The sequence below is a fragment of the Sapajus apella genome, unplaced genomic scaffold (genome assembly GCF_009761245.1).
Source record: "Sapajus apella isolate SASKATOON/1434 unplaced genomic scaffold, GSC_monkey_1.0 scaffold3, whole genome shotgun sequence".
In the NCBI taxonomy this organism is placed as follows: Eukaryota; Metazoa; Chordata; class Mammalia; order Primates; family Cebidae; genus Sapajus; species Sapajus apella.
This window is the reverse complement of record NW_022436943.1, coordinates 3,237,127-3,251,130: the sequence shown is the minus strand read 5'-3', so window position 1 is coordinate 3,251,130 and position 14,004 is coordinate 3,237,127. Positions and strand designations below refer to the sequence as shown.

Here is a 14,004-nt window from a genome sequence, read left to right as displayed (position 1 = left end):
CGAGATTGTGCCATTTCACTCCTGCCTGGGCAACAGGGCAAAACTCCATCTCAAAAAAAAAAAAAAAGAAAGAAAGAAAGAAAGAAAAGAGAAAGAAAAAAAAACCAATCAGGTATGGTGGAATGCGCCTGTGGTCTTAGCTACTCAGGAGGCTGAGGTGGGAGAATTACATGAGCCTGGGGAGGTGAGACCCTGTCAAAGAGAAAGAGGAGGAGGAGGAGGAAGAAAAAGAAGGAGAAGAAGCAGAAGGAGGAGGAAGAGGAGGAAGAAGAAGAGAAGGGAGAAGAGGAAGAAGTAGAAGAAGAAGGAGAAGGAAGAGAAGGAGAGAAGAGGAAGAATAAATAGAAGAAAAAGAAGAATCTGGCCAAACACAGTGGCTCACGCCTGTAATCCTAGCACTTTGGGAGGCTAAGGCAGGTGGATCACCTGGGGTCAGAAGTTCAAGACCAGCTGGACCAAGATGGTAAAACCCTATCTCTACTAAAACTACAAAAATTAGCCAGGCGTGGGTGGCAGGCACCTGTAATCCCAGCTACTCAGGAGGCTGAGGCAGGAGAATTGCTTAAACCTGGGAGGCAGAGGTTGCAGTGAGCTGAGACTGTGCTACTGTACTACATTCTGGAAGACAGAGTGAGACTCCATCTCAAAAAAAAAAAAAAAAAACAAAAAAAAAACAGAAGAAGAAAGAAGAAATAGAAGAAGAAATTGTTTCTGAGTGGCCATGAAGAGTAGGAAGAAAACCCAGCCTACCTCTTGCTGGGTCTACGGGGAAAATGTTGATTAAGGCAGAGAAGGTCTTCTGAGAGAGACTAGGTTTGGTGAGTAAGAGAGTTGAAAAGCTAGAAGGAAGGAAGATATTGAAGTTACTCTTACTGCATAATATATAACCCCAAAACTTTGGGTGCTTAAAATAACAATCTGTTTTTGTTTTTGTTTTTTCATGGTCTGGGAGTTGACTGGGTTCAGGTAGGTGATTTTCACTCAGGGTCTCTCACACTGTTGCAGTGGCTGGGGCTGGAGTCATCACAAAGCCTTCTTCAGTCTCATGTCTGGCAACTGATGTTAACTGTCATCTGAAACCTGTGCTGGGACTGTGGATTGGAAGATCAAAATGTGGCCTCTCCCTGTGATCTGGGCTTCCACACAGCATGGCAACTGGATGAAAGGGCAAGCATCCCAGGAAGACCATGGGCAAATCATGTCACCTTTTATGATATACTTTGAATCACTTCTGCCAGTCACAGACCTTCTCAAATTCAAAGGGAAGGAGCACAGACCTCACCTCATCATGGAGCAATGTTAAGGTCATGTTTGAAGAGGCACATGCTTTTATTTTGTTATTATTATTATTATTGTTATTAAGAGGGAGTCTTGGGGCCGGGTGCAGTAGCTCATGCCTATAATCTCAGCACTTTGGGAGGCCATGGCAGGAAGATCACCTGAGGTCACGAGTTCAAGACCAGCCTGACCAACATGGAGAAACCCCATCTCTACTAAAAATACAAAATTAGCTGAGCTTGGTGGTGCATGCCTGTAATCCCAGCTACTCAGGAGGCTGAGGCAGGAGAATTGCTTGAACCTGGGAGGCAGAGGTTTTGGTGAGCCGAGATTGTGGCACCGCACTCTAGCCTGGGCTACAAAAGTGAAACTCTGCCTCAAAAAAAAAGAAAAAAAAAAAGAGGGAGTCTTGCTCTGTCACCCAGGCTGGAGTGCAGTGGTACAATCTTGACTCACTGCAACTTCCACCTCCCGGGTTCAGGCAATTCTCATCCCTCAGCATTCCCGAGAAGCTGGGATTACAGGCACGTGCCATCATGCCCAGCTAATTTTTGTACTTTGAGTATAGATGGAGTTTCACCATGTTGGCCAGACTGGTCTCAAATTCCTGACCTCAGGTGATCTGCCCACTTAGGCTTCACAAAGTCCTGGGATTACAGGTGTGAGCCACTGCAGCCAGCACATGCTATTAGTAAAAAGTTAGAACAGGCAGATTTGGTGGTTTGTGCCTGTAACCCCCTACTTTGGGAGGCCGAGGTGGGCCGATCACTTAGGTCAGGGTTTTGAGACCAGCCTGGGCATCATAATGAGACCCCACATCTCTATAAAAATTAAAAATTAAAAGTCGGAAAACAACAAATATTGGCGAGGATGCAGAGGAAAGGGAATGCTTATACACTGTTGGTGGGAATGTGAATTAGTACAACCATTACGGAAAACAGTACGGAGACTTCTCACAGAACTAAAAATAGAACTGCCATTCAGCCAGCAATCTCACTGCTGGGTATCTACCCAAAGGGAAAGAAATCAATATATGAAAAAGTACCTGTACTCATATGTTTACCACAGCACTATTCATAGTAGCAAAGATATGGAATCAACCTAAGTATCCATCAACAGATGACTGGATAAAGAAAATGTGGTACATATACACTGTGGAACGTGACTCAGCCACAAAAAGAATGAAATCATGCCTTTTCCAGCAGTGTGGATAGAACTGGAGGACATATCCTCAGTGAAATAACTCAGAAACAAAGTCAAATACTGATGATTTTCATGCCTGGGCATTAAACAATAGGTATATGGGAGGAAAAATACACACCGAAGACTCCAAAAGATGGGAGGAGGATGAGGGGTGAATATTCTCCTATTGAGTACAATGTTCACTATTTGGTCATAGTTACACCCAAAGCCCAGACCTCAGTGCTCTGCAGTAAGAAAACCTGCACCTGTACCTGCTAAATAGATGAAACATTTTTTCGGTTTTATTTATTAAAAATTTCAACTCGGCCGGGCGCGGTGGCTCAAGCCTGTAATCCCAGCACTTTGGGAGGCCGAGGCGGGTGGATCACGAGGTCAAGAGATCGAGACCATCCTGGTCAACACGGTGAAACCCCGTCTCTACTAAAAATACAAAAAATTAGCTGGGCATGGTGGCACGTGCCTGTAATCCCAGCTACTCAGGAGGCTGAGGCAGGAGAATTGCCTGAACCCAGAAGGCGGAGGTTGCGGTGAGCCGAGATCGCGCCATTGCACTCCAGCCTGGGTAACAAGAGCGAAACTCCGTCCCCAAAAAATAAATAAATAAATAAAAATTTCAACTGGCCGGGTAGAGTGGCTCACGCCTGTAATCCCAACACTTTGGGAGGCCAAGGCAGGTGAATCAGCTGAGGTTGGGAGTTTGAGACCAGCCTGACAATATAGCAAAACCTTTTCTCTACTAAAAATACAAAAATTAGCCAGCCTGTGGTGACATGCACCTGTACTCCCAGCTACTGGGGAGGCTGAAGCAGGAGAATCACTTGAACCCAGAAGGTAGAGGTTATAGTGAGCCAAGATGGCATCATTGCATTCCAGCCTGGATTGCAGAGTGAAACCATTTCAGGGGAAAAAAATTAACATTTGGCTGAGTATGGTGGCTCATGCCTGTAATCCCAGCACTTTGGGAGGCTGAGGCAGGCAGATCACTTGAGGTCAGGAGTTTGAGACCAGTGTGACCAACAGGGTGAAACCTTGTTTCCACTAAAAACACAAAAATTAGCCAAGCATAGCATTGCACACCTGTAATCCCAGCTATTCAGAAGACTGAGGCAGAAGAACCACTTGAACCCAGGAGGTGGAGGTTGCAGTGAGCTGAGATTGTGTCACTGCACTCCAGTTTGGGTGACAGAGCAAGACTCTGTCTCAAAAAGGAAAAAAAAATCAACTTTTATTTTATTATTATTTTTGAGACAGGGTCTCACTCTATCACCCAGGCTGGAGTACAGTGGTGTGATCATGGCTCACTGTAGCCTTGACTTCCTGGGCTCAAGCGATCCTCACCTCAGCCCACTGAGTAGCTGGGACTACAGGTGCACACCACCATGCCTGGCTAATTTTTTTTTTTTGAGATGAAATTTCACTCTTGTTGTCCAGACTGGAGTACAATGGCTCGATCTTGGCTTGCTGAAACCTCCGCCTTATGGGTTCAAGCGATTCTGCTGCCTCAGCTTTCTGAGTAGCTGGGATTACAGTCACGCACCACCATGCCTGGCTAATTTTTGTATTTTCTGTAGAGACAGAGTGTCGCCACATTGCCCAGGCTGGTCTTGAACTCTTGAGCTCAAGTGATCCACTCACCTCGGCCTCCCAAAGCGCTGGGATTACAAGCGTGAGCCATTGCTCTAGCTCTCAACTTTTGTGTTAGATACAGGGGGTACATGTGCAGTTTTGTTACAAGGGTATTTTGTACCCAGGTAGTGAGCACAGCACATTAAGTAGTTTTTCAACCCAGACCCCTTTCGCTCCTCCCCCACCTAGTAGTCCACAATGTCTACTGTTTCCTATTTAAAACATTTAAAAATTAGGCTGGATGTGGTGGCTCATGTTTGTAATCCCAGCACTTTGTGGGGGTGAGGCAGGCAAGTCACCTGAGGTCAGGAGTTTGAGACCAGCCTGGGCAACATGGAGAAACCCTGTCTCTACTAAAAATACCCTGTCTCAGTCAGGCGTGGTGGCGGGCACCTGTAATCCCAGGAGGCTGAGGCAGGAGAATCACTTAAACCCGGGAGACACAGGTTACAGTGAGCCAAGATCACACCATTGCACTTTCGCCTGGGTGACAGTGAGACTCAAGTCTCAAAAAATAATTAATCAATTAAAAATCTAAAAATTTGGCCGGGCGCGGTGGCTCAAGCCTGTAATCCCAGCACTTTGGGAGGCAGAGGCGGGTGGATCACGAGGTCAAAAGATCGAGACCATCCTGGTCAACATGGTGAAACCCTGTCTCTACTAAAAATACAAAAAATTAGCTGGGCATGGTGGCGTGTGCCTGTAATCCCAGCTACTCAGGAGGCTGAGGCAGGAGAATTGCCTGAACCCAGGAGGCGGAGGTTGCGGTGAGCCGAGATCGCGCCATTGCACTCCAGCCTGGGTAACAAGAGCGAAACTCCGTCTAAAAAAAAAAAAAAAAAAAAAAAAATCTAAAAATTAAAAAAAAAAGAGCACACAGGGTGGCAGAACTTGTTGCAGCCACCTTGGAAAATATAATCTGCCACAGAGGGCAAGTAGAAAGAATGTTGGAGTTTAAGATTTCAGAAATCTAGTCATCCAAAAGATCACAAGAGCTGTTCATGTGGCAGCTTAGGGGAGTGGAAGCAAAGGTCCTCAGAGCTGAGGAAGACTTAAGATGGTGAGTCAGGTGAACTGCATGCTCATCCATGTGGACACTGACATCCTCAGGAAAGCAGAAGGACTTCAGAGAACAGAAGGCAAAACAAAATGTCATTCATTATTTTTTTTTAGAGATAGGGTGTTTCCCTGTCACCCAGGCTGGAGTGCAGTGGCTCGATCACAGTTCATTGTAGCCTTGAACTCCTGCCCCAGCCTCCTAGCTAGGGCTACAGTGTGTGCCACTATGCCCAGCTAATTTTGTATTTTTTATTTTTTGTAGAGATAGGGCCTTGCTATGTTGTCCAGGCTGGTTTGTAACTCCTGGCCTCAAGCGATCCTCCCACATTGGCCTCCCAAAGCATGGGGATTACAGGCATGAGCCTCTGTGCTCCACCACAAACACTGCTTTTTCTTTTTTGAGACAGAGTTTTACTTCTTGTTGCCCAGGTTGGAGTGTAGTGACACAACCTTGGCTCACTGAAAACTCCGCCTCCTGGGTTCAAGCAATTTTCCTGCCTCAGCCCCTTGAGCAGCTGGGATTACAGGCATGTGCCACCATGCCCGGCTAATTTTGCATTTTTAATAGAGAGGAGATTACTCCATGTTAGGCTGCTCTCAAACTCCTGTCCCCAGGTGATCTGCCTGCCTTGGCCTCCCAAAGTGCTGGAATTACAGGTGTGAGCCACCATGCCCAGTCTACAAAATGCTCTTTTAAAAGTTTTCATCTTTTTTTTTTTTTCCTCTGGAATGGTGAAATAATTAATCTCTGTGGTGAGGACTTCTTTTTTATTTGGGAAAAGGTATTTGCTGTGGGCCTATTGTTTGTGCAAAGATACTAATATCTAACATATTTTGAGTGGCCATTCACTCATTAATTCAAAATATATATACTGGGGCAGGCATGGTAGCTCATGCCTGTGATACCAGCACTTTGAGAGGCCGAGGCAGGTGGATCACTTGAGATCAGGGGTTCAAGACAAGCCTGGCCAATTCGGTGAAATTCCACTTCTACTAAAGATACAAAAATTAGGCCGGGCGCAGTGGCTCACGCCTGTAATCCCAGCACTTTGGGAGGCCGAGGCGGGTGGATCACGAGGTCAAGAGATCGAGACCATCCTGGTCAACATGATGAAACCCCATCTCTACTAAAAATACAAAAAATCAGCTGGGCATGGTGGCGCATGCCTGTAATCCCAGCTACTCAGGAGGCTGAGGCAGGAGAATTGCCTGAACCCAGGAGGCGGAGGTTGCGGTGAGCCGAGATCGCGCCATTGCACTCCAGCCTGGGCAACAAGAGCGAAACTCCGTCTCAAAAAACAAAACAAAACAAAGATACAAAAATTAGCCAAGTGTGACAGTGTGTGCCTTTAGTCCTAGCTACTTGGGAGGCTGAGGTAGGAGAATCACTTGAACCTGGAAGGCAGAGGTTGCAGTGAGCCAAGATCATGCCACTACACTCCAGCCTGGGTGACAGAGCGAGACTCTGTCTCAAAAAAAAAAAAGAAAAAGAGAGCGCCTACTTCAAGAAGTCTGGCTGGCCAAGACACTCCATCTGCTATACACTTGGGCCCACCACAGGCTTCATGCTGAGGCATGCTTTTCCCAGACTGCACCAGCCAATGACTCTGCATGCCAGGGATTCCAGATTCAGGCCATTCCTGCCTTACAAACAGCTTCTATGTGGACAGTTTGCTCTGGGCTCTCTGCAGAGCTCTCAAACAGTTGTCAGACCTGCATGGTGGTCAGTACGCTCTCCATGACTATTCATTTTTTAAATTTAATTTAATTTTAATTTTTATTTTAGATAGGATTGGAGTGCAGTGGCTCGATCATGGCTCACTGCAGACTCCACCTCCTGGGCTCAAGCAATCCTCCCACCTCGGCCTCCCGAGTAGCTAGGACTACAGATGCATACCACTATGTCCAGTTAATAATTTTATTTTTTTGTAGAGATAGGGTCTCGCCATGTTGCGCAGACTGGTCTTGAACTCCTGGCCTCAAGTGATCCTCCTGCCTTGGCTTCTCAAAGTGCTGGGATTATAGGCATGTGCCATTGTGTCCATCCATGCCTTTTAAAAAATTTATTTTTTTATTTTTTTAAGTGTAAAAATGTGTTTATTCACAATCATTTGTGAATTACCATTTGTTACCATTCCTTCAAAAAATTCTTTATGAACAAAAAGCCAAGAAAAATTACAATAGTAGCTTATGCCAAACCAAAAAAATTCATCTGATGTATACAAACTTTAAAAAGCATTAACTCAAGCCTGTAATCCCAGCACTTTGGGAGGCCGAGGCGGGTGAATCACGAGGTCAAGAGATCGAGACCATCCCGGTCAACACGGTGAAACCCCGTCTCTACTAAAAATACAAAAAATTAGCTGGGCATGGTGGCACGTGCCTGTAATCCCAGCTACTCAGGAGGCTGAGGCAGGAGAATTGCCTGAACCCAGGAGGTGGAGGTTGTGGTGAGCCGAGATCGCGCCATTGCACTCCAGCCTGGGAAACAAGAGTAAAACCCCGTCTCAAAAAAAAAAAAAAAAAAAAAAAAGCATTAACACAGGCAATGTGAATATAGATTACCTTAAAAATACTTACAAGACACAGCTACAACTTAAATTATGGTAAGACAGATATAAATAATAGCATTACCTAATGTATTCTATTTACATATTTAGTGTATTAATTTCTATAACATGAAAAAGGAGATAAAACTACAGATGTTGTTGCTTAGCAGTTCAAATATTGAAAGGGCCACATGATTTTTTTTTTTTTAAAGTACAGCAAGAACTTTAGGTTATTATTTATATTGGGACCTTCCTATATTTATAAGAACATGCATGCACTGTCATTGTTTGTTGCAAGGGAAAGAAAATTTAAAAACACTAAGGAAAAAACAAAAAAATGGTTTGCTTGCTAAAATCATACTGAATCCTCAGCAAAATGAAGGAAAGCAATTATGGAGTGTTTTCTATCCCTGGCTCTTTATATGGACACATACATTTTAGAGAAAGGAACAGATAACCATCTATCACAAAATGCAGTTATAGATATTGGTATGCTTAGTTCTATCCTATTAAAGCACCTTGTACTATAAGGTAAAGGAAAGCTTAATAAAATCAATGGAGGCTTTCATACCGGATATAATTTTATTTGAAATACCTGTATTACCTTTTTAGATTTTTCTTTCTTTTTTTTTTTTTTTGGAGATGGAGTTTCGCTCTTGTTACCCAGGCTGGAGTGCAATGGTGTGATCTCGGCTCACCGCAACCTCCGCCTCCCGGGTTCAGGCAATTCTCCTGCCCCAGCCTCCTGAGTCACTGGGATTACAGGCACGCGCCACCATGCCCAGCTGATTTATTTATTTTTTTGTAGTTTTAGTAGAGACGGGGTTTCAACATGTTGACCAGGATGGTCTCGATCTCTTGACCTCGTGATCCACCCGCCTCGGCCTCCCACAGTGCTGGGATTACAGGCAGATTTTTCTTTCTTAAATAATGCAGAGAATATGTTCAGTGTAAAATCTATCTAAGATCATTCATTGGAAATATAGAATTAAAAAAAATAATGGCACTTAAAAACAATGCTGTATATCAATTAACTTAAAGTCAATATGGTGGCATGTAAAATGAAGTGGAAAAACCTAAATATATTATCTTCTTAAATATTATTTTTTATTATTACCAACTTGAAATGTCCGAACTCCAAAGGGTTATTTTTATCATATTATCTTTTGCTCAGATTGAATCAACATTATCATACTAGGACATGTAATTAAGTATAGAAAAAAACCAACACTTCAGCATTTCTTAGAGTCATCTACTCAAATCAATTGTGCTTACTATTAGATAACAAAATCCGAAGAAGTCATAGAAATAAATGCTGGAAAAGGGAACAATATTCTAAATCTGAATCTGACAATCCCTCCTCATGCTCCCTTCACATTTACTGAGAATTAACAAAAAAAAGTCTTAATATTTTCATAGTTAGACAATGAAATAGGGCTTCAAAATCGTTCAAAGTAAAATTAATTTTAAAAATTTAAAGTGGAAGTGCCGGGCGCGGTGGCTCATGCCTGTAATCCTAGCACTTTGGAAGGCTGAGGTGGGTGGATCACCTGAGGTCAGGAGTTCAAGACCAGCCTGGCCATCATGGTGAAACCCCATCTTTAAAAAAAATAAAAAATTAAAGTGGAAATCTACCATAGTTAACACAAATGCTATACAGAAAAGACTTAAAGTGAATTTTATTGGTAACATGACAGGACCATTGAATTGAAAAGCAGAAGGCAAATGATGAAATTGCACTTAATTCTGAAGCAATTCAGATCCTATCATCCCTACTCCTTTCTAATAAAATAAGCATTTACAACATGGTTTCTTACACGTCTCCCTTACAAAAAGGCTCAGCACAATCATTTATACATTCTAGTTGGTTTTTAACATTTGGTCATAACTGATAAACAAGGTCACACTATTTTACCCTATCTAGTCTGTTGATCTGTATCACAATGCCTTATACCAGAATCAGACAGTTCAAATGCAGGATTTACAAATCCAGAATACTCGGAATTTCCGTTATCATCCATTTCGGCACTAACAAAATCATTCTCCCACTCTAGCCCATTGGAATCATCAGAGGCTGATGTAGGATTACTTCCAGTCTTCTCGTTGCTCTACTTAAGTGCTGCCCGTAGAATGTCTTCCTCTGTTTTGGAACGTTCTCTTATCGGAAGCATTCTATTCATTCCTTCTTCATCTTCCCACTCTAGATCTAAGGATGTGCTATCGTCATTTCCACTAGTTGATTTAGTTTTGATCATTAAATTACAACTGCTTTCTGTATTAGGCGTCAAAACTGTAGCATCTGACGAGAGTCTACTGCTTCGAAAAACTTCACACTGTGACTTTGTATTTCCCAAACAAGATTCGAAGTCATCTTCTGGTCCTGAACTTTGATATTCTCCATTGTTGGAAGGATGCTATCGCTGCACAATTCTCTGCCTTTCTTGATCCAAGAGCTTTCGCTGCTTTGCTGCCCTGGCTGCTTCACGCTGTGCAGCGTATAAAGCTTCTTCTAGTCTTAACTTCTCTTCTTGCAAGGCTAACTCTTTTTGAATTTTCTTATCAAGATCTTTCTGCTTTTGGGCAATAGAATCATAATGCCTTTCTCTTAAGTCAACAATTTCTTCCTCTGTAAGAGGCCCATGACTGCTTCGTGGGCTCTCCCCTTCATCACTTTCTACTAGATTCTCAAACTCTATCGTTAAGTGCTCACCTCGTGAGCATGTTCTAAAATACTTGGATCCTCCGCCACCGCCTGCTCACTGCAGCCGCCTCGCTTCCTTCAGTCCAGCAGCAGTTCCCCATCGCATTCTGCCCAGGCGCCGCCGCTCCTCCTCCTCCTCCTTCTCCTGCTCAGTGCCCAAACCCAGGCTCAGCAGCCGCATCCACGCGGCAAGAGCCGAGATGGGGTTCAGGGACCGAGGGCGGCGGGCTGGAGCGCGGCGGTGTGAGGGGCCGGGGCGATGAAAGGGATGAGGCGTTAGGAACAAAGGTAGTGTTTACTCCAGCGGCTGCCAAGCCACCGCTGCACGAGGTAGGAGAGGAAGGAGGACCGGGCTGAAGGCTCTGGACTCCTTTGCCGTCCTCACGGCCCCTCTTGCCTCAGCCCCCAGCCCAGCATGAGTGCTATTTTTTTTTTAATTTTTATTTTATATATTTTTTTGAGACAGAATCTCGCTCATTCTGTCACCCAGGCTGGAGTGCAGTGGTGTGATCTCAGGTCACTGCAACCTCCCCCTCCTGAGTTCAAGCGATTCTCCTGCCTCAGCCTCCCAAGTAGCTGGGATTACAGGCACCCACCACCACGCCAGGCTAATGTTTGTATTTTTAGTAGAGATGGGGTTTCGCCGTGTTGTCCAGGCTGGTCGCAAAGTCCAGACCTCAGGTGATCTACCTGCCTTGGCTTCCCAAAGTGCTGGGATTACAGGCGTGAGCCACCTCACGTGCCCATCCATGCTTATTCTTGCTCTCACTTTCCTTTATTCTTCACAGGCTTTTTTTTTTTTTTTTCCTGTCAATCTCTTGCACATCAAATTCCACCTTGGCATCTTCTTCTCTTGTTTTTTTTTTTTTTTTTGAGACAGAGTTTCGCTCTTGTTACCCAGGCTGGAGTGCAATGGCGCAATCGCGGCTCACCGCAACCTCCGCCTCCTGGGTTCAGGCAATTCTTCTGCCTCAGCCTCCCGAGTAGCTGGGATTACAGGCACGTGCCACCATGCCCAGCTAATTTTTTGTATTTTTAGTAGAGACAGGGTTTCACCATGTTGACCAGGATGGTCTCGATCTCTTGACCTCGTGATCCACCCGCCTCGGCCTCCCAGAGTGCTGGGATTACAGGCTTGAGCCACCGCCCCCGGCTGCTTCTTGTGTTATGGAACCCAACTGGGATCAGCTCAACTGGTTCCTCCTTTGTTCATTGTTCTCTAGTAGCACAATGGCTACCGGGAGTACCCTTCCTGCAGTCCAGGAAGTAAAAAATTGTGTTGCTGAAAAAGCCTTTGTCTCAGTGCTAATTTTTCTTTGCGGTACTGAGCATCTATTTCCAACACTACCCGAGGCCAGGAGTTCGAGACCAGCCTGGGCAATGTAGCAAGACCCCATCTGTACAAAATTTAAGAAAATTAGTCAAGCATGGTGGTGCAAACCTGCAGCCGGGATTACAGGCATGTGCCACCATGCCCAGCTAATTGAGACAGGGTTTCACCATGTTGGTCAGGCTGGTTTCGACCTCCTGACCTCAAGTGATCCACCGGCCTTGGCATCCCAAAGTACTGGGATTAGAGGCATTAGCCTCTGTATCTGGCCCCAAACGGTTTTTGTTAAAGACAGCGTCTCACTCTGTCCCCCAGGCTGGAGTGCAGTGGCACAATCATAGCACACTGCACCCTTGAACTCCTGGGCTCAAGCAGTCCTCCCACTTAACCTCCCGTGGAGCTGGGACCACAGGAACTTTTCCACTTCCCACAATTCCCTCCTCTTTTACTTTATAGTTTTTCTTTTTAAACCTTTTAAAACATGTTTTGACTTAGTTGTTCTGCCTGAGTTTTTAAAAGAAAAAGCTTCTCTCTCTTTTCTCCTTACACTATTTCTTTCTTTAGTTTTACTTCCCATCTCTCTCTCTCTTTCACACACACTTTCTCTTACTATTTTCTGACATATGTCAACCCTTTTTTTTTTTTTTAAAGATGGGGTTTCTCCATGATGGCCAGGCTGGTCTTGAACTCCTGACCTCAGGCGATCCACCCACCTTGGCCTCCCAAAGTGCTAGGATTACAGGCATGAGCCACCGTGCCCTGCCTGTCAAACCTTTTTTAACATTTTGCTGGCTGGAGCGGGACTTGCCTTGGGCCACCGCTTGTGCTGCTGGCTATAATTGTGCTGCTACCTTCTTGCTTATCGCGTTGCTCAATGACTTTTCAGGGCTAAGTGCCTGGAATTTTTCTTGAAGAAATTCAAGATTTTTTTTTGAAGTTCATGCTTGCATGGGCCTGCAGGCTACTGCACCTTCTCACTTGGAGTGCCTGAATTGACAGGGGCAGTATTTACACACACAATTAATACTGTCTCACTCATCAATTCCACTCCTGATGTATTCCCAATAGAAAGGAGGGCTTATGCTGGCTGGACAGGGTGGATCACGCCTGTAATCCCAACACTTTGGGAGGCCAAGATGGGTGGATCACCTGAGGTCAGGAGTTCAAGACCAACCTGACCAACATCATGAATCCCCATCCCTACTAAATCCAAACAAAATTTAAATTAAAATTAAAAAAAATTAGCCAATTGTGGTGGCACATGCCTGTAATCCCAGCTACTTGGGAGACTGAGGCAGGAGAATCACTTGAACCCAAGAGGCAGAGGTTGCAGTGAGTCATGATTATGCCACTGCACTCCAGCCTGGGTAACAAGAGCAAAACTCTCTCTCCAGTTAAAGAAAAAAAGAAAAAAAGAAAGAAAGAAATGAGGGCTTATGTCCACCAAAGCTCGTTTATAGAATGTCCATAGCAACTTAATTCATGACAGCTAAAAATGAGCCAGATGTCCAACAGCAGTAGAATGGATAAATAAAATTGTGGATATGTAATATAATGGATTATTACACAGCAATGAAAAGTAACAGTCACTATCTGCAATAACATGAGTAAACCTCCCAGATATAAAAAAAGCCAGATGATCAAGAGATCTCATTAACTGAGTAAAGGAATCTATAAGAAGGTGTGACATGGTAAAAGCCCCATAAAACTGCATACCTCAACCATACCTCAGCTTTCTGTTGAAACTGCTCTCTGTAACCCTAATGTGACAGGCAGGCAACCCAAACCCACGCCATCTTGGCCCCTGCGACTTGTAATAAGTAACTAAGGTCGTAATTTCCACCCTACCCAGACAATGTGTAAACTAACGCTTATCTTGACTTCTGTGAAGCCCTTAAGTAACAATTGGAATGTCCAAAGTCCCCTGGCCCTCGGAATGTCTGGAGCCCCTCACCCTCAGCTCTGCCCAGGAGGTGACTTATGGAATCCACTGGCCCTCGGAATGTCTGAAGCCCCTCACCCCCACCGCCGCCCCTCACCTTCACCCCTGAGGTGGTTTACGGGCATAAAAGGTCTTCACACCCTCCTTTCAGGGGCCATAGGTTGGAGAGACGTGAGTCCTCCTTGGCCGCCGGCAATAAAGACCCTGCAATTTGGTATACTTTTGTCTTGGTGTTGACTTTCTATGCTGGCTCCAGTACAACAAAGGGAAGCTGCAGGAGTCCACTTAGATTTATGAAAATCATTAGGGATGCAGA

At 44.7% G+C, this 14,004-nt stretch overlaps 1 long non-coding RNA gene and 1 pseudogene across 1 annotated transcript; one reads left to right on the top strand and one right to left on the bottom strand.

The window, feature by feature from the left end:
- Window positions 1-9,327: 9,327 nt before the first annotated feature.
- LOC116530323 lies at window positions 9,328-10,517 on the bottom strand (annotated as a pseudogene).
- A 3,152-nt stretch (window positions 10,518-13,669) lies between these two features.
- Window positions 13,670-13,906, top strand: LOC116530400. Its single transcript, XR_004259971.1, has 2 exons — window positions 13,670-13,719; window positions 13,799-13,906. It is a non-coding gene; the product is annotated as an uncharacterized LOC116530400 (long non-coding RNA).
- The last annotated feature ends 98 nt before the right edge of the window (window positions 13,907-14,004 follow it).